This window comes from Pseudorca crassidens, chromosome 7 (assembly GCF_039906515.1).
Source record: "Pseudorca crassidens isolate mPseCra1 chromosome 7, mPseCra1.hap1, whole genome shotgun sequence".
NCBI lineage: Eukaryota > Metazoa > Chordata > Mammalia > Artiodactyla > Delphinidae > Pseudorca > Pseudorca crassidens.
Window position 1 is genome coordinate 35,316,580 of NC_090302.1, and position 25,303 is coordinate 35,341,882.

Here is a 25,303-nt window from a genome sequence, read left to right on the forward strand (position 1 = left end):
TCATCTGCAATCACTGCTGATCTCTCTCCTTGGCAAGAGAATCACTTTGGGTCCAATCTCATTTCACAGCTTGCTGATCTGTGAAATGCTACAAATTCTAGGATGAGGGGTAAGGTGAGAAGAGCATACAGAGACAGACATCATTACTCTATGTACTGAAACATGTAAAAAATGTTTCCAAATATAATACCTTACACATAACAGGCCCCAAACTGTGCATAAAGGTTTGCTATTATTTAAAATAAGAGAACTGTTAGCTAGAGGCTCAAACATCTATTTGTTACACATAGATTTTATTGTAGCCTGACTTACTCTGAATCCTCTTAGAACTGATACACTTGGGTCACAAAGAGTCTGCTAAAATAATTAAATATATTTAATTTCATTGTATTGTGAATGCACAAGACATTTTCAATGATTCCTTTTGTTAAATAAAGAATCCTTTCCGGGACTTCCCTGGTGGCACAGAGGTTAAGACTCCACTCTCCCAATGCAGGGGGCCCGGGTTCAATCCCTGGTCAAGGAACTAGATCCCACATGCATGCCGCAACTAAGAGTTCACATGCCACAACTAAGGAGCCTGAAAGCTGCAACTAAGGAGCCCCTGAGCCGCAACTAAGGAGCACACGTGCCAAAACTAAGAAGCCCATGAGCCGCAACTAAGGAGCCTGCCTGCCGCAACTAAGACCCAGCATAACCTAATTAATTAATTAATTAATTTTTAAAAATAAAATAAAGGGTACAACTCAATGGTTTTTTTAAAAAAAAATAAAGAATCCTTTCCAAATCATTTTATAATTTGAATAAATGCCTTCTTTAAATTGGATTTTCAGGTATGACGTTTCCTCCAAGCAGTGATTCTTAAGCTTTTGGAAGATTTTGATTCCTTTGAGAATCTGATGACCACTACATAGACTCTCCCAGAAGAACACACAGATTCACATATGCACAAAACACTGCATAAAATTCAGGGTGTGCAAACTCAAAGTAAAGATCAGAAAAGAAGCTGGCCCCTCGTGAGGCTTTGTAGCCATTGTAAGGGCTTTGATTTCCACTCTGAGTCAGATGAGAAGCTGCTGGAGGGTTCTGAACTTTCATTTTAACAGGGGCAGTCTGGCTACCTGGAAGAGAATAGACTTGAAGGGGGCGAGGGCAGACGGAGGTCACAGCAGCCATCCAGCTGAGAGAGGACGGTAGTTTGAACCAGGTAGTAGCAGTGGAGGAGTGAGAAGTGGTCAGATTCTGATACAGTTTGAAGGTGCAGCATCAGAATTTGCTAACCAGATGGGATGTGGTGTGTGAGCGAAAAGAGAGGAGTCAAAGACAACTCCCAGGCTTTCGGCCTGAGCATCGTGAAGGCTGGAGTTGCCATCACCTTTGATGAGGAAGACTGAAGGGGTGGAAGTTTGTTGGAAGAAGGGGAAGGAGAAGACGAATGTTAGCAGCCAAGTTTTGGACACTTTAAACTTGAGATGCCTATTAACTATCCAAACAGAGAGGTTGAGTAGACAGTCGATGTCTGGTCAGAAATTCTAGAGAGAAGTTGGGCTGTAATAATATTCATCTGTAAAATTAGAATAATAATATAATAATGCCTACGTAAGAATACTTATTATTGGGAGTATTAAACAAGACAATGCATGTAAAACTCAGGGCAGGACGTGGCACACAATATGCCTTTGATACCTTTTAACTATTGTTTTTATTCAAACTTAAATACTCTCAGTATTTCTATCATTACTATAAAGTTATGAGTGTCGTTGCTTCTCAGATTGACAAGTTGTTTCTGATGACATTTCCCGGACATGATTTGCAAACGAAAACAAGGTTTTGCGCAATGGCAGTGCCTTGGGATTTGTTTCTACCCCCAGAGTTTAAAATTTGGAAGGCTTCTGCACACATTCAATAATCTTCACAGGTAGGTTATGTCACGTTTCTTAAATGATCAGTGTGTTATTTCATCAACCCAGAATTTACTTCGTTTTGAAGAGGATTTGATGAGAAGAATGAGGCAATTTATCAGAGGAAATTGAGTATCAGCAAGGACCCTGCAGGGAAACATTCCCAGCCCATTCGTGTGGCCCCTGTGACATGAATGTGACATGAAGGAAGCATGAGAATTGACTGACTACCCTGTCTTGACTTCAGTACCTACAGATATTATCACTGGTCATAAGCTCATCTGGCTCCTTTAAAGCTGATTCACAAAACCCACAACCCATGTCTTCCTGAAATGGCGAGCTTCTTAGGGGAATTTTCCTTGAGGAAGCACACCCTTGCTATCTCTTATTAATTTATTCAGTGATCTTTAGCTGTTTTATGTTGGGAAGGTGGAAACAAGAGCTGGCATGGTTTTCTAGAAAAATGGTACAGATGAACCGGTTTGCAGGGCAGAAATAGAGACACATATGTAGAGAACAAACGTATGGACACCAAGGGGGGAAAGTGGGGGTGGGGTGGTGGTGGTGGGATGAATTGGGAGATTGGGATTGACATATATACATTAATATGTATAAAATGGATAACTACTAAGAACCTGTTGTATAAAAAATAAATAAAACTAAAAAATTAAAAAAGAAAAGAAACAAGAAATAAACACGTTAAAAAATTTTTTTAAAAAGAGCTGGCATGGTTTTATCACACACTCCCAGATCTTTGAAACAATGAGCTTCTAACATCAAAACCTAAACAATGTCTCATCCTTTTCACGTCTCTTTGAATTTTGACTATAATTTCTTGACCCTGTAATTCCCTTCAATATCTATGACAGGCCTAATGCTCAATAATTGTCTATTTACATTCCTCCTAATCTGCATGTGTATCCAAAGGAACGAGGTGATGAAGCCATTCAAACAGTCCAAAAATGCTTCTGTAACAGATGACTAAGGTTGAGCACAGTCACAGGTCTCGTTTGATGGCTTTAGCAATAGCAGCACAACAACACAGACACAGGTAGATGGACCAGTGAGGGGAGAGAGAGCAAAGGACACACAAGAAAGGCTCCTTCCCCAAATCCTTGTTTTCCTCCATCTGTAAATGTGGTCAGATAAACTAAAGAGCAGGGCAATGCTCAATTAAATTTCATGAAACACCAATTTCATTCCTTCTCCTTGATTCTTTCGCAAGTTTCTACTAATCACTACAGTCACAGTGACTATGTTTCAAGCAGATCTCCAGGGATGAGAAAACGACTCTCCTCCCTCCCTTCCCTCGGGAGTCAGAAGATGATACCTCAAGGACTAGGGTCCTATAGAACAGCAGGACACGTGAGAGGCTGACAGGCTCCCCCCTACATCTGTGGTTCCCTACCAGCACCCCACTCCAGCCTCTGTCTGGCTGTGTGCCCCAGAACTCTAGGTGGAGGAAAGCTAAAAAATTCAAGAACTGATATCTCTAAATGGAGCCAGTCAAGTAGATCTATGGCAAAAACTTAATGAATTTGTACCCTGTGTCTGTTTTTCTATTTTAAAGGAGATTGGTGGTGGTGATGGGGGATGTTCTATTAATTTTTAGAGTAAATTTTAGTTTTATATTTTCCAGCCAAGCTAAGGGGGAAAGGATTGACTTTTGTCCATATTCAGGCATGGTGGTAACAGAGGAAAAGGCTATCTAGCAAGAGATGTTTATACTCCAACATCTCTTTCGCTTTAAAACTCAGAACTCAAGCCCACCAGAAAAATGCAGGTGTTTTTTTGTCCTTGGGCAGCATGACTATAAAATTTATCATCCAAACCAGGATACTTTTTAGAGTGAAACAAGGCAATTTAAATAATGCCACCAGTATAACAAGCATAAACTGGGACTATCCAGGCAAACCAGGCATCACCTTCATTGCTCGTCACCAAATGAATCCTAGCCTACCAAAATTGCTTCATCACTCAAGAAACTTGACCCCAAAGCCGGTTCCATGGCTAACACAGAGAATAAATGTTCTCTCCTCCCTACTGGAATAAATAGGTCCTAGTGTTATATGAACATAAGAACAGATGTCTTTCTTTTTCTCCTTTCTCTTATCCAGCAATCTCTCTAGCCATTTCAATTGCAGAGTCCTTTCCCAAGTTCTGTCTACCCAGCCTTGCCACCACTTTAGCCCTACATTCTTTTTTTTTTTAACATCTTTATTGGAGTATAATTGTTTTACAATGTCGTGTCAGTTTCTGCTGTATAACAAAGTGAATCAGCTATACATATACATATATCTCCATATCTCCTCCCTCTTGCGTCTCCCTCCCACCCTCCCTATACCACCCCTCTAGGTGGTCACAAAGCACCGAACTGATATCCCCGTGCTATGCGGCTGCTTCCCACTAGCTATCGATTTTACATCTGGTAGTGTATATATGTCCATGCCACTCTCTCACTTCGTCCCAGCTTACCCTTCCCCCTCCCTGTGTCCTCAAGTCCATTCTCTACGTCTGTGTCTTTATTCCTGTCCTGCCACTAGGTTCTTCAGAACCATTTTTTCTTTTTTTAGATTCCATGTATATGTGTTAGCATACGGTATTTGTTTTTCTCTTTCTGACTTACTTTACTCTGAATGACAGTCTCTAGGTCCATCCACCTCACTACAAATAACTCAATTTCGTTGCTTTTTATGGCTGAGTAACATTCCATTGTATATACGTGCCACATCTTCTTTATGTATTCATCTGTCAATGGGCACTTAGGTTGCTTCCATGTCCTGGCTATTGTAAATAGAGCTGCAATAAACATTTTGGTACATGACTCTTTTTGAATTATGGTTTCCTCAGGATATATGCCCAGTAGTGGGATTGCTGGGTCATATGGTAGTTCTATTTTTAGTTTTTTAAGGAACCTCCATACTGTTCTCCATAGTGGCTGTATCAATTTACACTCCCACCAGTGGTGCAAGAGGGTTCCCTTTTCTCCACACCCTCTCCAGCATTTATTGTTTGTACTTTTTTTTTTTTTTTTTTTTGCGGTACGCGGGACTCTCACTGCTGTGGCCTCTCCCGTTGCGGAGCACAGGCTCCGGACGCGCAGGCCCAGCAGCCATGCCTTACGGGCCCAGCCGCTCCATGGCATGCGGGATCCTCCCAGACCGGGGCACAAACCCATGTCCCCCGCATCGGCAGGCGGACTCTCAACCACTGTGCCACCAGGGAAGCCCTGTTTGTACATTTTTTGATGATGGCCGTTCTGACTGGTGTGAGATGATACCTCACTGTAGTTTTGATTTTCTTTTCTCTAATGATTAGTGATGTTGAGCATCCTTTCATGTGTTTGTTGGCAATCTGTATATCTTCTTTGGAGAAATGTCTATTTAGGTTTTCTGCCCATTTTTGGATTGGGTTGTTTGATTTTTTGATATTGAGCTGCATAAGCTGCTGGTATATTTTGGAGATTAATCCTTTGTCAGTTGCTTTGTTTGCAAATATTTTCTCCCATTCTGAGGGTTGTCTTTTCATCTTGTTTATGGTTTCCTTTGCTGTGCAAAAGCTTTTAAGATTCATTAGGTCCCATTTGTTTATTTTTGTTTTTATTTCCATTTCTCTAAGAAGTGGGTCAAAAAGAATCTTGCTGTGATTTATGTCATGGAGTGTTCTGCCTATGTTTTCCTCTAAGAGTTTGATAGTGTCTGGCCTTACATTTAGGTCTTTAATCCATTTTGAGTTTTTTTTTTGTATGGTGTTAGGAAGTGTTCTAATTTCATTCTTTTACATGTAGCTGTCCAGTTTTCCCAGCACCGCTTATTGAAGAGGCTGTCTTTTCTCCATTGTATATTCTTGCCTCCTTTATCAAAGATAAGGTGACCATATGTGTGTGGGTTTATCTCTGGGCTTTCTATCCTGTTCCATTGATCTATATTTCTGTTTTTGTGCCAGTACCATACTGTCTTGATTACTGTAGCTTTGTAGTATAGTCTGAAGTCAGGGAGCCTGATTCCTCCTGCTCAGTTTTTCTGTCTCAAGATTGCTTTGGCTATTCATAGCCCTACATTCTTAATCCAGAAAGTTCGAGAGATCTGAAAGTTATATAACCCATCTTCTGAATCCAGTTAATGGCAGTGAGCTGAATTTTAAAACTCCACAAGAGAGACAATAGAATTGAGAATTAATCTCGTCTGGCCCTACAAAGTAGGACAGGGGTCCTAAGGCAATTTTCTGGCTCCTATCAGATAGGTAGCCTTTCCCAGTACTAACATGGAGCTCCTCCAGGGCATGGAATGTGGACAATCCAACTCTGTATCCACAGTGGCCAGTGCCCAGTACAGGGGCTGGTGGCAGTGAGTTCCCGTAAATGCTATGGAACCAGCAGGCTGCTTCTTCACACCCCCAGCTCTGGGCTCCTGTGTACCCATGGTTTTCCTTCCCGTTTCTGTTCAGTGAGAGGGAATCCTGCCCACGATCCCACATCAGCTGGCTGGACTGGGCTTCTGCTGCCAGCCCCCAGGGACTGGCTAGCATTCTGCTCCTCTCAAGTACTGTGCTGAGTCAAACAGAGCCTCCCACAGGCTCCAGGTGGGCACAGGCTGAGTCTGCTTGGTTCCATTCAGTTCAGGAACACTCAACAAAGCCCATTACCTTCCCAGCCCCAGACCGGATGCTGAAGATACAGAATGAGAGTTGTATATGACCTTGAAAGGTTAGAGATGCACCAGGGCACAGGTAGTTAACAGCAACGACTCTGCAGCCCAACTACCTGAGTTTGTATCCTGGCTCTACAGTTACCACCTAATTTTCCTTGGGTGAATATTTAACCTCTGTACCTGAGTTTTCCATTTAGAAAATGGAAATAAGAGAGCCTGCCTCAGAGGGCTGGTGTGAGAACTATTAATAGTATAATTCTGATTATGATCATTATGATTTGGAATCCTGCTTGACACAGAGTAATACTCAGCAAATTTAATTATTACTATTTTTGTGTTTTGGCTCCTCTTCCTGGAGGCCCATTTCTGCATCTGGCTGGTCCCCTCATTTCTCAGGAGGTGCTTTTCTTTGCTCCTGGCCCACCTCCATTCTGAGAGCTAAAAATGGCACTTCTCCACACCAACATTTGGCTTGTGCTTTGTCCACTAGGATTCAAATCCAAACAGCTTCAAGAAGTTAAGCGATTATGCATCTATCTTTTCAGAACCAAAGTGAATCATTACACAAGCATTTTTCTAAGAAGCTGAGGAAACTCTTGGTCAACACAAAGGAAGGACCAGATTTGAAAGGAGTCACCTTGAGCCAGAAGCTCGAGTTCCTGAGCACACCTTGTACTCATGTATTTCCAGTTCTTTCAGGGACAAAGATGGGAGTTTCCATACACCTCTCAGAAATTCTGACACCAGTGAATCATGACCAAAAAGAATATTCCCAGGATTTTTAAAAATCATAATGTTATTTTTTTCTTTATCACCCTAAGTTCTCTGCCAAGTACTAGAGCTAATCAACTAGAAACAGTTGGTTATGAGTATTTATTCAATTAAACACATATATATATATACTTTTCTTTATGCTTCCCAAGGAGTCTTTAATACAATTATCAAAGCCACTACCACCCATTTAAGAATTCAGAATAAACTGGATTGTTTTACTTGGCTAAGGCAAATCTGAATTTCTATGACTTGATGGTTCATAGCCTCAAAAAACCTCAATTCACCCACTTAACAGTTCCGTTCAAAAACACTGCACTGCTGTCATGCCTGCCTCAGCTAAGTTCCAGGTGGTACTCTTTGAATCATTTCCAACACTTAAACTTTGGATAATTTCAATGCAAAGAAAATGATCAAAATTATTGGTCAATAAACATAAAAACTTTCCCCAAATGTGGTAATTTTACTGTTAAGTGAAAATTAACACTTCTCTGCCACCCACCTACCCCCACTCCAATCCTTGGAAATGCTTCCTTCTGACAGACCTGACTTAGAGCCTTAAGACACAATGGTGAGCTACTGCGCCCCAGAGGTCTCTACTTCCAGGGTGACTTAAAGCAAATCTCTGTCCTAGCTTGGCTCCCTTTTGCTGAAGACTGCTGAAGGCCTGGAACCAATGGGTCAGTTGCCACATGCTCCTAATACACACTTACCTGCTTCCTTCCACTGAGATCTGCAGTCTTCACACTGATCACAAAATCCCAGAGCATCAATCCTGGAAGGGATTTTGGAGCCCAGCCAATCCAAGCCCTCATTGACAAGTATGGACACTGGAGCCAAAAAGAGGAAGACACTTGTTCAAGGTCACACAGCTCATTAATGAAAGAGCTGGGACTAGAATTGCTGAATGGGAGATTCATCTCCCTGTGGTGTCATTCTTCTTCCAACCGGTTCCCATGCTCTCCGCCCTAGTTGGCTTTCGTGCACTTGACACACAGTCCACACTCTCCTGAGGTGTGCCAGCAGCCTGTAAGGCTCACCCAGAGTGAACTAACCTAGCTCAGCTGGCCCAGGGCTCTTTATCTGCAGAGGAATGAGTGTCATGTGACGCTCTTGGAAACACACACTGTGTTGGGACGCATGCGATGTTCATGTGTATCCATCATTGCATGTCTGCCAAGTCCATCAGGTTGAGAAGCAAGCAGAGCCTACGAGTCATTTATAATGTCTGAGACTTTTAAGTTCCTTTTCCAAGCCTATAATTTCAGGTTACCCTACAACAAAAGCTTTGGTACTGTTTCCCAAAATCAACTTATTTAACAATAAACATAACTTAGGAGATACTTACTGAACAGTTCCCATTTGCTAGGCAGTATGCTAGCATCAGAGATTTAAAAATGAGCAAGACATGACTGCTATCCTTTTTAAGTGGCAGGGAAGTACACAATGGCAAGATATTGCGCTAAGTGCTTTGACACCTTGATGGGAGTAGGAACAGGTCATGTAGACACATAGAAGCAGCAGCTAAGCCAGCACAGGAGAGTTAGTGGAGGCTTTTTAAAATTTTATTTATTTTTAATTTATTTCTTCCAATTTTACTAAGATATAATTGACATATAGCACTGTATACATTTAAGGTGAACAGCATAATGATTCGACTTACATACATCATAAAATGATGACCACAATAAGTTTAGTGAACATCCATCATCTCATGTAGACACAAAATTAAAGAAATAGAAAAAATATTTTTTCATTGTGATGAGAACTCAGTATTTATTCTCTTCACAACTTTCCTATATAACGTACAGCAGTGTTAATTATATTTATCATGTTGTACATTACATCCCTAGTACTTATTTATCTTATAACTGGAAGTTTGTACCTTTTGACTGCCTTCATCCAATTATCCCGCCTCCACACTCCACCTCTGGTAACCACAAATCTGATCTTCTTTTCTATGAGTTTTTTTGTTTGTTTTTGAAGTATAATTGACCTATAAGACTACATTAGTTCCTGTTACACAACATAGTGATTCAATATTTCAAAATGATCACCACAATAAGTGATCTGTTCACATACAAAGACATTACATAATTATTGACTATATCCCCCACTTTGTACATTTATACCTGTGACACATTTATTTTACAAAGGAATTTTGTACCTCTTAATATCCCTCACCTATTTCTCTCCTCTCCCAAACCCCCTCCTCTCTGGAAGCCACAATTTGTTCTCAGTGTCTGTTTTGTTTGTTTTGTTTTTTGGATTCCACATATAAATGAAATCACATGGTATTTGTCTTTTTCTTTCTGACTTATTTCACTTTGCTTAATACCCTCTAGGCCCATTCACATTGTCAGAAATGGCAAGATTTCATTCTTTTTATGGCTGAGTAATATTTCATTGTGTATATATACCACTTCTTTATCCATTCATCTATCAATGGGCACTTAGGTTGCTTCCATATCTTGGATATCGTAAATAATGCTGCAATGAACATAGGAGTGGATATATCTTTTCTAGTGTCTTCATTTTCTTCAGATAAATACCCAGAAGTGGAATTGCTGGGCTGTATGGTAGTTCCATGTTTAATTTTCTGAGGAATCTCCATACTATTTTCCATAGTGGCTGCACCAATTTATATCCCCATCAACAGTGCACAAGGGTTTCCTTTTCTCCATATCCTCACCAACACTTGTTATTTGTTGTCTTTTTGATAATAGCCATTCTTTCAGGTGTGAGGTGATAGCTCACTGTAGTCTTGATTTGCATTTCCCTGATGATTAGTGATGTTGAGCATCTTTTCATATGCCTGTTGGTCATCTGTATGTCTTCTTTGGAAAAATGTCTATCCAGATCTGCCCATTTTTTAATTGGGTTGGTTTTGTGGGGGTGGGGGGGATGTTGAATTGTATGAGTTCTTTGTATATTTTGTATATTAACACCTTATCAGCTATATCATTTGCAAATATCTTCTCCCATTCAGTAGATGGCCTTTTCATTTTGTTGATAATTTCCTTCGCTGTGCAAAAGATTTTAGTTTGATGTAGTTCCCTTTTTTTTTTTTTTTGCTTTTGTTTCCCTTGGCTGAGAAGACATATCCAAAAAAATATTACCAAGACCAATGTCAAAGAGTATACCACCTGTGTTTTCTTCTAGAAGTTTTATGGTTTCAGGTCTTATATTTAAGACTTTAATCCATTTTGAATTTATTTTTGTGCATTGTATGAGAAAGTAATCCAGTTTTATTCTTTTGTATGTAGCTGTCCAGTTTTCCCAACACCATTTATTGAAGATATAGTTGATTTCTAGTCTCATACTGTTGTGGTCGGAAAAGATACTTGATATGATTTCAATCTTCTTAAGATTTATTGAGACTTGTTTTGTGGCCTAGCATGTGATCTATCCTGCAGAATGTTCCACGTGCACCTAAAAAGAATGTGTATTCTTCTGCTTTTGTATGGAATGTTCTATATATATCTATTGTCTATTTGGTCTAATGTGTTGTTTAAGGCCAGTGTTTCCTTACCGATTTTCTGTCTGGATGATCTGTCCGTTGATATAAGTGGGGTGTTAAAGTCACCTACTATTGTTGTGTCACTATTAACTTCTGCCTTTAAGTCTGTTAATATTTGATTTATGTATTTAGGTGGTCCTATGTTGGGTACATATATATTTACAATTGTATATCTTCTTCTTGGATTGATCCCTTAATCATAATGTAATGTCCTTCTTTGTCTCTTATAACAGTCTTTGTTTTAAATTGTATTTTGTCTGATATAAATATTGCTATCCTGGCTTTCTTTTCACTTCCACTCGCACTGAATAGCATTTTCCATCCTCTCACTTTTAGTCGTGTGTGTCTTTAGATCTAAAATGAGCCTCTTGCAGGCAGCGGTAGCATACTCCCCAGAACTCTATGCTCCAGGGGTGCTCCCTCTGTGGGCTGCACGGGCCCTTCTGTCATGACAGGCTGACTGCTGTTGTGGGGGGTGTCTGTTAGGCATGGCTGGCCCCCAGTCCAGTTTGTTGCCAGGCCCTGCCTGTGCCATCTGCCAGCTACTGGTGGGTGGGGCCCAGTCATGAGGTGGCTGACTATAGAGCCCCCGGGGGTCCCAGGGCTAGTGCTGGCCCAATGGTGGGTGGGTCCCATGGGTGGGTGGTTGTAAGGTTGGGGGGTTCCAGATCTAGTGTTAGCCAGCTGGTGGGCAGGGCCGGTTGCTGACATGGCTGGTTGTGAGGTCTGGGGTGTCCCAAAGCTGGTGTTGGCTCACTGGTAAGTGGAGCTGATTCCCAGGGTGGCTGGCTGAGGAGCCCAAGGTGTCTTAGAGCTGGTGTAGGCTTGCTGGTGGGTAGAACCAGGTCCTGGGGTCTCTGGTTGCATGGCCCTGGGGGTCCCAGAGTTGGGGTCAGCCTGCTGGTGGGCGGGGCCAGAGCCCTGGGGGTCCCGGGGCTGGTGCTGGCCTGCTGGTGGGTAGGCTGGGTCCTGACATGGCAGGCTATCACGCTGCAGGGCTGCAGTGTTCCTGGGGCTGGTGTCCACCCACTGTGGGGTACAGCCAGGTCCTAGGGTCTTTGGCTGAAGGGACCTGGGGGTCCTGGAGTTGATGTTGGCCAGCTGATGGGCAGGGCTGGGTCCCAATGGCTGAGTGTGTGGCCCTGGAAGTCCTGGGGCTAGTGCTGGTGTACTGGTGAGTGAGGCCAGGTCCTGGGCATTGTGGTGTACAGATCTGGGTCCTGAGGTAACTCAGGGCTCAGGGAGTCCTAAGGCAGTGGACCCGCTGATGGGTAGGGCTTTAACCCCTCCCTGCTAGCTGCTTGGCCCGTGGTGTCCCAGTACTTGTTCCTATAGGCTGAAGGGCAGGTCTGGGTCCCGTGCTAATAAGCTAGAGAGAGGATTCCAAAATGGCACTTGCCAGCACCAGTGTCCTTGTGATAGAAAGAGGCAGGGAAAAGAATTTTAATCAGAAAGAAAAGCATGTGCAAAAGACCCAGAACTAAGAGTTTGGTGAGTTCAGGTAACAGCCAGTAGCAGTATGTGCGGATGGAGGTGGGAGATTTGGAGCGAAAAGAGAAGGGTAGGGAAAGAGTAAAGAGACACCAGGTGGGGGAAGAAGAAGGGAAAGAGATGAGGTTAGTGAGGAAAGTGGGACAAGATCAAGAAAAGGCCTTCTAAACAGGGCCCAAAGCATTTGTACGTTTTCCGAGGGCAACAAAAAATAAAGAATTTTATACAGGAGACTGACATCATAAACATTATATTTGGAAAGATCACACAGACTGTAGGGTGGCAAATGTGCTATCAGGGATAAGACAGAAGAAAGAAGACCAGATGCTGGATGGCCTGAGAAAAAGCAGTGGTGGAAGGTATAGAAAGAATATAATGAATTTCAGAGATATTAAGGAGATAGAATTGATAGAACTTGGTCGTTAAGTAGATATAGAGCCTAAGGAAAAGGGAAGAATCAAGGTTGACTCCCAGATTTTTGGCTTTGGCAACTGGAGGGAGTGTATGGTGGTGTCAATCATTAAGCAACAGAGCATATGAGTTAAGCTCGATTACAGGGGAAGATAATTGGTTCCACTTTCAACAGTAGAGTGTGAAGTACCCATGGGACAACCAAGGAGACAGTGAAGTCAAGAGGTTGGTTGGATATACAGGTCTTTGTTTCTAGAGAGAAGTATTCACCACACATATGTGGTGAATTATTAGCTTAAGGATGGCAATTGAAGCCAGATTAAATTGCCCATGAGCCTAGAAGAGAAGAGGGTCCAGGAAAAAGCTTTAGATTATGCTACCGTTGAGAAGATGACCCTAGCAAGGTGTGGAAGGAGGATATGGAGCATCCAGAGAGGAAAACCAGAAGAATGTGAAATCTCTTAGGAGGGGAGAGCTTTCCTGAAAGAGTTGTGTGACCAATAGTGTCAAGTGCTTCAGAGTGATGGAGGCCTATTTGGGTCCCTTGGATGTGGCAATAGGGACTTCCCTTAAAGGATGCAGTTTCAGATAATAGGTGAGGCCAGAAGGCTGATCTGTTCTCGGGCTGCAGATTGAATAGGAGGTGACAGAGTACTGTGGGTATAGGCCATTCGATAAAAACAGTTACCATGAATCACAGGCCAGAGATAATTCAAATGGGACAGACGACTGATAATAGATACTGTTGTAGTAAAAAACTACTTGTTCCACTTAGAGTATGACTAAGCCACAATTTTCCTAGTGAAAAATTATTTCTTATGATTAGTAGCAGCTATCATTTATAAAATGCCCACCGTAAGCCAGACACTTGAAGTACATTATTTTATTTAGCCCTTAATGTGACACTCTGCAGTAGATATTAGATGCCTCTGTTACAGACGAAGAAAAAAAAGCCCAGAAAAGTTAAATATCTGGCACAAGGTCTCAAAACAACTTCATAGAGGAGCTGGAACTTAAACGTAACCTTCACTCCAAAGCCTATGCTTTTTCTACTGCAGCCACGCTGCCTCTCCTAAATACTTCCTAGAGCTGCCCTTCACTTCATAGAGCAAAAGCCAGGATATAACATGGATGGTCAGGGAATTCCATCCACCACTGTGAGAGACCTGAGGGAACAGACAGATAACCCAGGCACACACTTCTTGTTCACTGACAATCTCTGAGTAAGGAGTAGAGAGTCTCTGGCTTTGAATCCTATAGGTCCTTGCCAGGGACCCAATATGTTCCCTTTGGTTGTGGGGAGGGGGAAGCGGGGGGCGGGGATGTAGGGTCAGAGAGCTCAGAGTAAATCAGTCCATCATTGCTAACTAGAAAAGTGAAGGCTGTGGGTAAGGGAAAACTGCAAAGTTTTAAGAGAATTTTTCAAAAATTATTTTTATCCTGGAGAAAACAAGTATCAAAGAAGACCCAAGCTGCCTTTACATATTCATGAGGAAGAATGATCAGATTTGCTTTTGACACTCTGGAGGACATTACTGGGACCAGTGAGAATATGGTATGGAGAGGCAGATTTTGGCTCTAACAAGAGCTGCCTGTCCAAAGATGAATGGAACTGCCCATTAAAGTAGTGAGCTCTTCATCACTAGAGATGCTCAAGCAGAAGCAGGATGTTAGAGGTGGGGGCCCAGCATCAGAGAAGGCATGGATGGCCTTTCAGGCCATTCCAGACCTGAGATTTTGAGACTCTCTGGAGAAAATGGTTAGGATAAGTTTTCACAGATTAAGGCCTGGCCTTTATTCTCCCCAAATTAATTCTAAGTATTACACATGGGTAGATTGGCATGTTCCTTCACTCACAATTTGTACAAACAACATATAGCAATTCAACTTTGATATGCAAGAACAAAATGTATTCCTACCTTCAGGAAGCTCTGTGTTTTCTAAGATGAGAAAATATGCTTGTAGGTATCTACTTGTTGGCTTTGATCAGTCAGGTGTGTCATCTTGAAAATACCGGGGACAGGGTGTGGAGAATGGATATTGGTAGCCTCATCTTTCTTTCCTGCAGGGGTTAAAAATAAGGAGCTCATTTCCAGCTTTTGCAAAGGTCTTCTGATATGGGAAGGGGGCAAATCCAACAAAGGTTGATCTGTGATCACTGAATCAATAAAAGATTCTTTCTTCCCTTCTACCTCTTTCTTTCACATGATAAATATTAATTGAGCACCTATTATACAACAGGCACTGCATATTTATTGATAGGCAAGAAACTACATCCGGCTGTGTATAAGCACATTTCTACGACATACTATGTGTGTTTTTGTGTAATGGGGATGAGGTGGGAGTGGTGGCAAAATCAACCCTCAAACCTCTGCAAGGAGATGGCTGGTAATTATTATGCACTCTAAATACTGTCAATGCAAACTAAACCCTAGAATACATTTTACTTTTCCTGCTGCAAAATAATAAGAACTTATAGCACAAGGAAGAAAACCTCTTCTGAAGACAAACAAAATTTCCCATCCCATGTGTGTAGTTCCCAAAGGTCTAGAGATCTCACACATACACTCTTGGCTAGAGAGTGCTTTTTTCCTTAGAAAAAAAAAAAAAGGGGTCACTGGGAAAAATTAAGAACTCTGAATTTAAGGTAATAATTATAATGATCAAAAAAATTTTTAAGGGTGCACAAAGATTGTGTTACAAGGATGTTCCTCAGAGTATTATTTATAGGGAAAATATGGACACAATCTAAACACTCAAAGGTAGAGGTTAATTAAATAAATTATGGTACTTCCATATAAAGAATACCATAGAGCCATCATTAATGATATTTAGAAGAATATATAAAGATATAGAAAGATAGTCAATACAGCTTAAATAGAAAATGTAAGTTAAAATAGTATGTATCCTCCTCCTTCATCTTTGGGATGTGCATTTTGCCCAGTTTCCACAGTGGGAGCTACTTCAAGGAGGCAGCCCTGAGAGAGAACTGTGGTGTTGAGACCATCTGGACACAGTACACGTGCCTCAAGGCAGCCGTGTGGCTGACAGGGTCTTGGTGATCCGGCCTGGTGTCAGGACTGAGCCTCTGAGGTGGGAGAGCCAAGTTCAGGACATTGGACAACCAGAAACCTCCCGGTCCCATGTAATATCAATCGGTGAGAGCTCTCCCAGAGATCTACATCTCAACTCTAAGACCCAGCTCTACCCAATGGCCAGCAAGTTCCAGTGCTGGATGCTCCATGGTAAACAACTAGCAAGACAGGAACACAACCCCACCCATTAGCAGAGAGGCTGCCTAAAATCAGAATAAGGTCACAGACACCCCCAAAACACACCACTGGACGCAGCTCTGCCCAGCAGAAAGACAAGATCCAGCCTCATCCACCAGAACACAGGCACCAGTCCCCTCCACCAGGAAGCCTACACAAGCCACTGAACCAACATTACCCACTGGGGGCAGACACCAAAAACCACAGAAACTATGAACCTGAAGCCTTTGAAAAGGAGACCCCAAATGCAGTAAGTTAAGCAAAATGGGAAGACAGAGAAATATGCAGCAGATGAAGAAGCAAGGTAAAAACTGACCAGACCAAACAAAAGAAGAGGAAACAGGCAGTCTACCTGAAAAAGAATTCAGAGTAATGATAGTAAAGATGATCCAAAATCTTGGAAATAGAATGGAGAAAATACAAGAAACATTTAACAAGGACCTAGAAGAACTAAAGAGCAAACAAACTATGATGAACAACACAATAAATGAAATTAAAAATTCTCTAGAAGGAATCAATAGCAGAATAACAGATGCAGACGAACGGATAAGTGACCTGGAAGATAAAATAGTGGAAATAACTACCACAGAGCAGAATAAAGAAAAAAGAATGAAAAGAATTGAGGACAGTCTCAGAGACCTCTGGGACAATATTAAATGCACCAACATTCAAATTATAGGGGCCCCAGAAGAAGAAGAGAAAAAGAAGGGGTCTGAGAAAGTATTTGAAGAGATTATAGCTGAAAACTTACGTAACATGGGAAAGGAAATAGTCAATCAAGTCCAGGAAGCGCAGAGAGTCCCATACAGGAAAAATCCAAGGAGAAACACACCAAGACACATATTAATCAAACTATCAAAAATCAAAGACAAAGAAAAAATATTAAACACAGTGAGGGAAAAGCAACAAATAACATACAAGGGAAACCCCATAAGGTTAACAGCTGATCTTTCAGCAGAAACTCTGCACGCCAGAAGGGAGTGGCAGGACATATTTAAGGTGATGAAAGGGAAAAACCTACAACCAAGATTACTCTACCCAGCAAGGATCTCATTCAGATTCAATGGAAAAACTAAAACCTTTACAGACAAGCAAAAGCTAAGAGAATTCAGCACCACCAAACCACCTTTACAACAAATGTTAAAGGAACTTCTCTAGGCAGGAAACACAAGAGAAGGAAAAGACCTACAAAAACAAACCCAAAACAATTGAGAAGATGATCATAGGAACATACATATCGATAATTACCTTAAATGTACATGGATTAAATGCTCCAACCAAAAGATATAGACTGGCTGAATGGATACAGAAACAAGATATATATATATATGCTGTCTACAAGAGACCCACTTCAGACCTAGAGACACATACAGACTGAAAGTGAGGGGATGGAAAAAGATATTCCATGCAAATGGAAATCAAAAGAAAGCTGGAATAGCAATTCTCATATCAGACAAAATAGACTTTAAAATAAAGACTATTAGAAGAGACAAAGAAGGACACTACATAATGATCAAGGGATCGATCCAAGAAGAAGATATAACAATTGTAAATATTTATGCACTCAACATAGGGGAAATCGACAGTAACACAATAATAGTAGGGGAGTTTAACACCCCACTTTCACCAATGGACAGATCATCCAAAATGAAAATAAATAAGGAAACACAAGCTTTAAATGACACATTAAGCCAGATGGACTTAATTGATATTTACAGGACATTCCATCTAAAACAACATAATACACTTTCCTCTCAAGTGCTAAAGGAACATTTTCCAGGATAGATCATATCTTGGGTCACAAATCAAGCCTTGGTAAATTTAAGAAAATTGAAATCATATCGAGTATCTTTTTCAACCACAGCGCTATGAGACTAGATATCAATTACAGGAAAAAAAAACTGTAAAAAATACAAACACATGGAGGCTAAACAATACACTACTTAATAACCAAGAGATCACTGAAGAAATCAAAGAAGAAATCAAAAAATACCTAGAAACAAATGACAATGAAAACACGAACACCCAAAACCTAAGGGATGCAGCAAAAGCAGTTCTAAGAGGGAAGTTTATAGCAATACAATCCTACCTCAAGAAACAAGAAAAATCTCAAATAAACAACCTAAGCTTAAACCTAAAGCAGTTAGAGAAAGAACAAAAAATAACCAAAGTTAGCAGAAGGAAAGAAATCATAAAGATCAGATCAAAAATAAATGAAAAAGAAATGAAGGAAACAATAGCAAAGATCAATAAAACTAAAAGCTGGTTCTTTGAGAAGATAAACAAAATTGATAAACCCTAGCCAGACTCAGCAAGAAAAAAAGGGAAAAGACTCAAATCAACAGAATTAGAAAAGAAAAAGGAGAAATAACAACTGACACTGCAGAAATACAAAGAATCATGAGGGATTACTACAAGCAACTATATGCCAATAAAGTGGACAACCTGGAAGAAATGGACAAATTCTTTGAAAAGCACAACCTCCCAAGACTGTACCAGGAAGAAATAGAAAATATAAACAGACCAATCAGAAGCACTGAAATGGAAACTGTGATTAAAAGTCTTGCAACAAACAAAAGCCCAGGACCAGATGGCTTCACAGGCAAATTCTATCAAACATTTAGAGAAGAGCTAACACCTATCCTTCACAAACTCTTCCAAAATATAGCAGAGGGAGGAACACTCCCAAACTCATTCTACGAGGCCACTATCACCCTGATACCAAAACCAGACAAAGATGTCACAAAAAAAGAAAACTACAGACCAATATCACTGATGAACATAGATGCAAAAATCCTCAACAAAATACTAGCAAACAGAATCCAAGAGCACATTAGAAGGATCATACACCACAATCAAGTGGGGTTTATCCCAGGAATGCAAGGATTCTTCAATATATGCAAATCAATCAATGTGATACACTGTATTAACAAACTGAAGGATAAAAACCATATGATAATCTCAATCAATGCAGAAAAAGCTTTCAACAAAATTCAACACCCATTTATGATAAAAACTCTCCAGAAAGTAGGCATAGAGGGAATTTACCTCAACATAATAAAGGCCATATATGACAAACCCACAGCCAGCATCATTCTCAATGGTGAAAAACTGAAACCATTTCCTCTAAAATCAGGAACAAGACAAGGATGCCCACTCTCACCACTATTATTCAACATAGTTTTGGAAGTTTTAGCCACAGCAATCAGAGAAAAAAAAGGAATCCAAATCAGAAAAGAAGTAAAGCTGTCACTGTTTGCAGATGACATGATACTATACATAGAGAATCCTAAAGATGTTACCAAAAAACTACTAGAGCTAATCAATGAATTTGGTAAAGTTGCAGGATACAAAATTCATGCACAGAAATCTCTTGCATTCCTATACACTAATGATGAAAAATCTGAAAGTGAAATCAAGAAAACACTCCCATTTACCACTGCAACGAAAAGAATGAAATAGCTAGGAATAAACCTACCTAAGGAGACAAAAGATGTGTATGCAGAAAATTATAAGACACTGATGAAAGAAATTAAAGACGATACAAATAGATGGAGAGATATACCATGTTCTTGGATTGGAAGAATCAACATTGTGAAAATGACTATACTACCCAAAGCAATCTATAGATTCAGTGTAATCCCTGTCAAACTACCAATGGCATTTTTCACAGAACTAGAACAAAAAATTGCACAATTTGTATGGAAATACAAAAGGCTCCAAATAGCTAAAGCAATCCTGAGAAAGAAAAACAGAGCTGGAGGAATCAGGCTACCTGACTTCAGACTATACTACAAAGCTACAGTAATCAAGACAGTATGGTACTGGCACAAAAACAGAAATATAGATCAATGGAACAGGATAGAAAGCCCAGAGATAAACCAATGCACATATGGTCACCTTATCTTTGATAAAGGAGGCAAGAATATACAATGGAGAAAAGACAGCCTCTTCAATAAGCGGTGCTGGGAAAACTGGACAGCTACATGTAAAAGAATGAAATTAGAACACTTCCTAACACCATACAAAAAATAAACTCAAAATGGATTAAAGACCTAAATGTAAGGCCAGACACTATCAAACTCTTAGAGGAAAACATAGGCAGAACACTCCATGACATAAATCACAGCAAGATCCTTTTTGACCCACTTCCTAGAGAAATGGAAATAAAAACAAAAATAAACAAATGGGACCTAATGAATCTTAAAAGCTTTTGCACAACAAAGGAAACCATAAACAAGATGAAAAGACAACCCTCAGAATGGGAGAAAGTATTTGCAAATGAAGCAACTGACAAAGGATTAATCTCCAAAATATACCAGCAGCTTATGCAGCTCAATATCAAAAAATCAAACAACCCAGACCAAAAATGGGCAGAAAACCTAAATAGACATTTCTCCAAAGAAGATATACAGATTGCCAACAAACATATAAAAGGATGCTCAACATCACTAATCATTAGAGAAATGAAAATCAAAACTACAGTGAGGTATCACCTCACACCAGTCAGAATGGCCATCATCAAAAACTCTACAAACAATAAATGCTGGAGAGGGTGTGGAGAAAAGGGAATCTTCTTGCATCGTTGGTGGGAATGTAAATTGATACAGCCACTATGGAGGTTCCTTAAAAAACTAAAAATAGAACTACCATATGACCCAGCAATCCCACTACTGGGCATATACCCCGATAAAACCATAATTCAAAAAGAGTCATGTACCAAAATGTTTATTGCAGCTCTATTTACAATAGCCAGGACATGGAAGCAACCTAAGTGTCCATCGACAGATGAATACATAAAGAAGATGTGGCACGTATATACAATGGAATATTACTCAGCCATAAAAAGCAACGAAATTGAGTTACTTGTAGTGAGGTGGATGGACCTAGAGACTGTCATTCAGAGTGAAGTAAGTCAGAAAGAGAAAAACAAATACCGTATGCTAACACATATACATGGAATCTAAAAAAAGAAAAAATGGTTCTGAAGAACCTAGTGGCAGGACAGGAATAAAGACACAGACCTAGAGAATGGACTTGAGGACACGGGGAGGGGGAAGGGTAAGCTGGGACGAAGTGAGAGAGTGGTATTGACATATATACACTACTAAATGTAAAATAGATGGCTAGTGGGAAGCAGCTGCATTGCATGGGGAGATCAGCTCGATGCTTTTTGACCACCTAGAGGGGTGGGATAGGGAGGGTGGGAGGGAGATGCAAGAGGGAGGGGATATGGGGATATATGTATACATATAGCCGATTAACTTTGTTATACAGCAGAAACTAACACAACATTGTAAAGCAATTATACTGCAATAAAGATGTTAAAAAAATAATATAATAAAATAGTATGTACCATATGATCCATTTTGGTAAAAAATAGGTATGTAAATAAGTATATATACACACACATACACACATATGTATAAAGAGAGACAGAGAGATAGCTATATATGTATATGATAGAAGAAGAAAGCTTGAAAGGATTATTACCAATGTCAAAGGTGGTTGTGGGATCATGGGGGATTATTACTTTCTTTTTTTCTCTAATTCTGTATTTTCTAAATTTTAGGATAATAAACACGTACTTTTGTGTGAAAAGTTATGTTATAAACATATAACATGGGTTTAATATAATTCTATTGCTAAAAATAAATTAAAGCAAGTAAATCTTAAAGTTCATTCTTCAAATTTCCCTATGATATGTTAAAATTATTTAAATGATTTTTATGTAGCCAAACAAAAGCAAGTTGTACTGACATAATGAGAAATAAGTAACTATATAAAAATATGTAGAATTTTGGGTAAATTTCTTTTGCAGACAGTTTCCTTTCAATCTAATATACAAAGCTACCAATTTTTTAATTCTAAAGGTTAGCATATATGAAATTTACTCATTCTTTCATTCACTCAGGGGGTACTTGCTGAGTTTTCACCATGTATAAATACCTGTCCTGAATTGTTTGGAGGCTTAAAGTGCATGTTGCTTGTTCTTGAGGTGCTTACATTCTACTGGGAAAGAGATCAACAAAGTCCAGACAACAAAATAATAACAGACAGAAAACAGGGTATGATAGGAAGCAAATACCAGTGAGGTGAAGGTTATCAAAATTCTACTCATCTTTGAGGCTCAAAAGGCCTCTCTTCCTGAAGATACCTCTTGCTGCGCAGTAATTCCTAGAAGTGTTATCTCATCTGATGGGTGAGGACTCTGGTTAGCATCTGTCACACAGCAGAGGGCCCAAGTGTCCTTTCCTTGTCCTGACCTTTGTTTCATTTATTGTGGGTCCTGAGTGGACTTCAAAGTCAAGTTTATTTTGGGAACACCAGACCACGTTCATCTCCTGAAGGAATGAGGAAGGTGAAGTGTGGAGCTAGATAATAACACAGCCCAGATTAATTACTGGTGATGGGTGTGGAAACATGGAAAGAAGGGCTCCCTTCAGCCTGCTGATGAATAACAGCCACCCCTTATCCTGTCCCTTCCAAATTGGTGTTCAACAACATCCCATTCTTCCAATCCTTACTCCTGAGGGGAGGATTATCAGTGAGAATATCCTCAAAGTATCGAAAGCTGCAAGGCATGATAGGGAAAAGTGCTGAACTGGGAGCCCAGACTCCTACCGTAGCTCCAGCTGGCTCTGCTTCTAACCAGCTTCTCTCTGGACCTCAGTTTTCTCACCTGAAGGGGTTGAACTGTTCAATATGTGAAACCTACACATTCCCTATAAATTAGAAACCACAGGTTCCTGGGACTATATGTTGGAATTATTCCCCAACCATGAGTCATCTGTCAATCTCTGACCTTGCAAATATAAATTCGTCTCCAGTGATAGAAATTAAAACACTTAATTCTCTTATAGGTAGGTTGTACACACTGAACGCTTGTGTGTAGTACTGTCTGGGAAGTTGAGGCAAAGGAAATGGCTCCTAAACTCCTCCTGGGATTGAAATGGAAAATAAGACAGGCTATGACATCAGCTACCATCTCCTCTGTGATCAGACTAAATAATACAAATATCAATATTAAATTATGCATGCATACTTTTTATTTTTGCCTTTCATGGCAAATCACAAGGAATCTTTTGCTTTTAGTCTTTAGTGCAAGGTTATGAAGGAAGAACAGGAAAGAATCTCAGCATTTTAGAGCTGCAAGTGATTTTGAAGATTAGACCCAAGGGCTTCCCTGGTGGCACAGTGGTTGAGAGTCTGCCTGCCGATGCAGGGGACGCGGGTTCGTGTCCCAGTCTGGGAAGATCCCACATGCCACAGAGAGGCCACAGCAGTGAGTAGGCCCGCGTATCGCAAAAAAAAAAAAAAAAAAAGATTGGACCCAAGTTCTTCATCATTCCAACGAGGAAAAAAATGAGGGGTCCAAGATGTGAAACAACTCACTCCAGTGTTAACTTCCTGAAGTATGTTCTCTCAGTTTGCTTCAGCTAAGCCAACCATAACTGGACAATACCACTACCTACATGCTAAACAAACAAACAAACAAAAACCACTAAAAGAAAAGACAAAGAAAGTAGTCAAACCTCTTATAAAGTTTCCTCCATTACAGCTAGAGGAACCATGCAAGGGGAAGAGAGCTCATCAGGATGAACATTTCTGAGACAGGAACAGTTCACCTCCTAGACTGCATCCAGAATCAATTCCTCACCCCAAGACACAGCTGTGCCATATTTCCACCCACTACTTTCCTGTCTCTCTATAGGGAGGCAAGCACCAGACCTTTTGAAGAGAACTGTTACAAGAATCATGTTGCCTTTAACATATCAGCCATTTACAACCATATCATCAAGTAAACATTGGATGAATGAAATTCAAATGCTAAAAATCTTTTCTATTTCACCAAGAAAAATGATTTTCTATTAATTTCTCCCCTCTTAGGTTCCCTGTGAATCCAGGGAAGTTACTTAAGAGCATCTTAGTAGGGAAAAAAAAATTGGTAGTTCCATATGAGAACTGTTTACCTAAACTCGGTCAGCATTGGGGATCTAGGTTACTGGGATCACATTAGAAGTCATTCCTTCCCAGTCCGTTTTGCCTCACTATTCAGATGGATGCAATACGTTACATCCTTCTTACCATGGAAAACACACACACTGGCCTTTTGATGTTTTACCACATTTGATAATATTTTGACATCCATACACTCCAGACCAGAATGTCCTAGATGACACAATTAGAATTCAAATGCATAGACTGTTAGAACTGAAAGGGACTGCAAGAGAACTGAATCATATCTCCTCCCTTTACAACTAAAGAAACATAGTTGCAGCTAAACAGAGACTTGAGCCTCATCACATGGCTAGATAATGGCAGGGCCAGATCTGAAGGCTACATCTCCAGTCTTCTTGTTCAAGTTCTTTCCACAGCCTCCACTGCTTTCCAGCATCAGTGCAGGCTTTCTAAACACTCTTGAAGGGTTAGATGGAGCTATTCCTTGGGAGTCAGCCCCTCCCATTCCAGAGCTGCCTCTGCTATTCCACTACATGAATTATAGATGCAAGAGGTTACTAAAGCCTGAATAGGCAGATGAGCTACCTTTCTTGACCTAATGTGTTACATTCTGTCAATCAGGAAGGTGGGCAGCAATACTTAGTTATCAGTTGCTCCCATAGTAAATTACTGTTCGAATCTACCTAAAATCCATTGTTGCTATGCAATGCAGGAGCATTCTGATTTTGAATTATGTGAGCAATTCAGTCATCTGGTTCATGTCTAAGAATTATACATGGCTAGTTGGCATGCATAATTTGGGGCAGCAGCCTTCTAAAAACTGTTTTGATGACTCTGTGACAGGAAATCTGGTTGCATTAAATTCCTACCTCCTGGCTCCAGGGATGCCCATCCAAGCAGGCACTAATGTCTAATAAAGACTAACAGGTGAACAACAGGGTTCAGGGGAAAGAGAATTCAACTTGACATTATAATTATTTGCATTAGAACCCTACCTCTGCCCATCACTAGCAGAAGGACTTTAAGCATTACACTTGGTTTCTAAGCCTCTCTGTCCTTATCTGTAAACTTTGAACAGAGCTAAATTTCATTTACATATACTGTATTACTGGGCCAATACTACAATTTGTGACGACCAGTTAACCCCAGAAATGAGAAGACGACAATAATACGGAAAATGTTAAAAATTCTGTGTCTGGGATGCTACCGGTCTAACTAGGTATAAAACCCTGCTCAGCCACTTACTAGTTGTGTAATCTTGAGCAAATTTCATCATCTTCGTCCTTTTCTTTTCGTTTATCATTCATTAAAAAGTTCAAAAATCCT

General features: G+C 40.3%; 1 long non-coding RNA gene across 1 annotated transcript; it reads right to left on the minus strand.

Annotated features, from left to right (window-relative positions):
- Positions 1-25,303, minus strand: LOC137227015 (uncharacterized). The gene is made up of 3 exons (XR_010944653.1): positions 25,223-25,303; positions 14,663-14,805; positions 1-97 (listed from the first exon to the last, which is right to left on the minus strand). It is a non-coding gene; the product is annotated as an uncharacterized lncRNA (long non-coding RNA).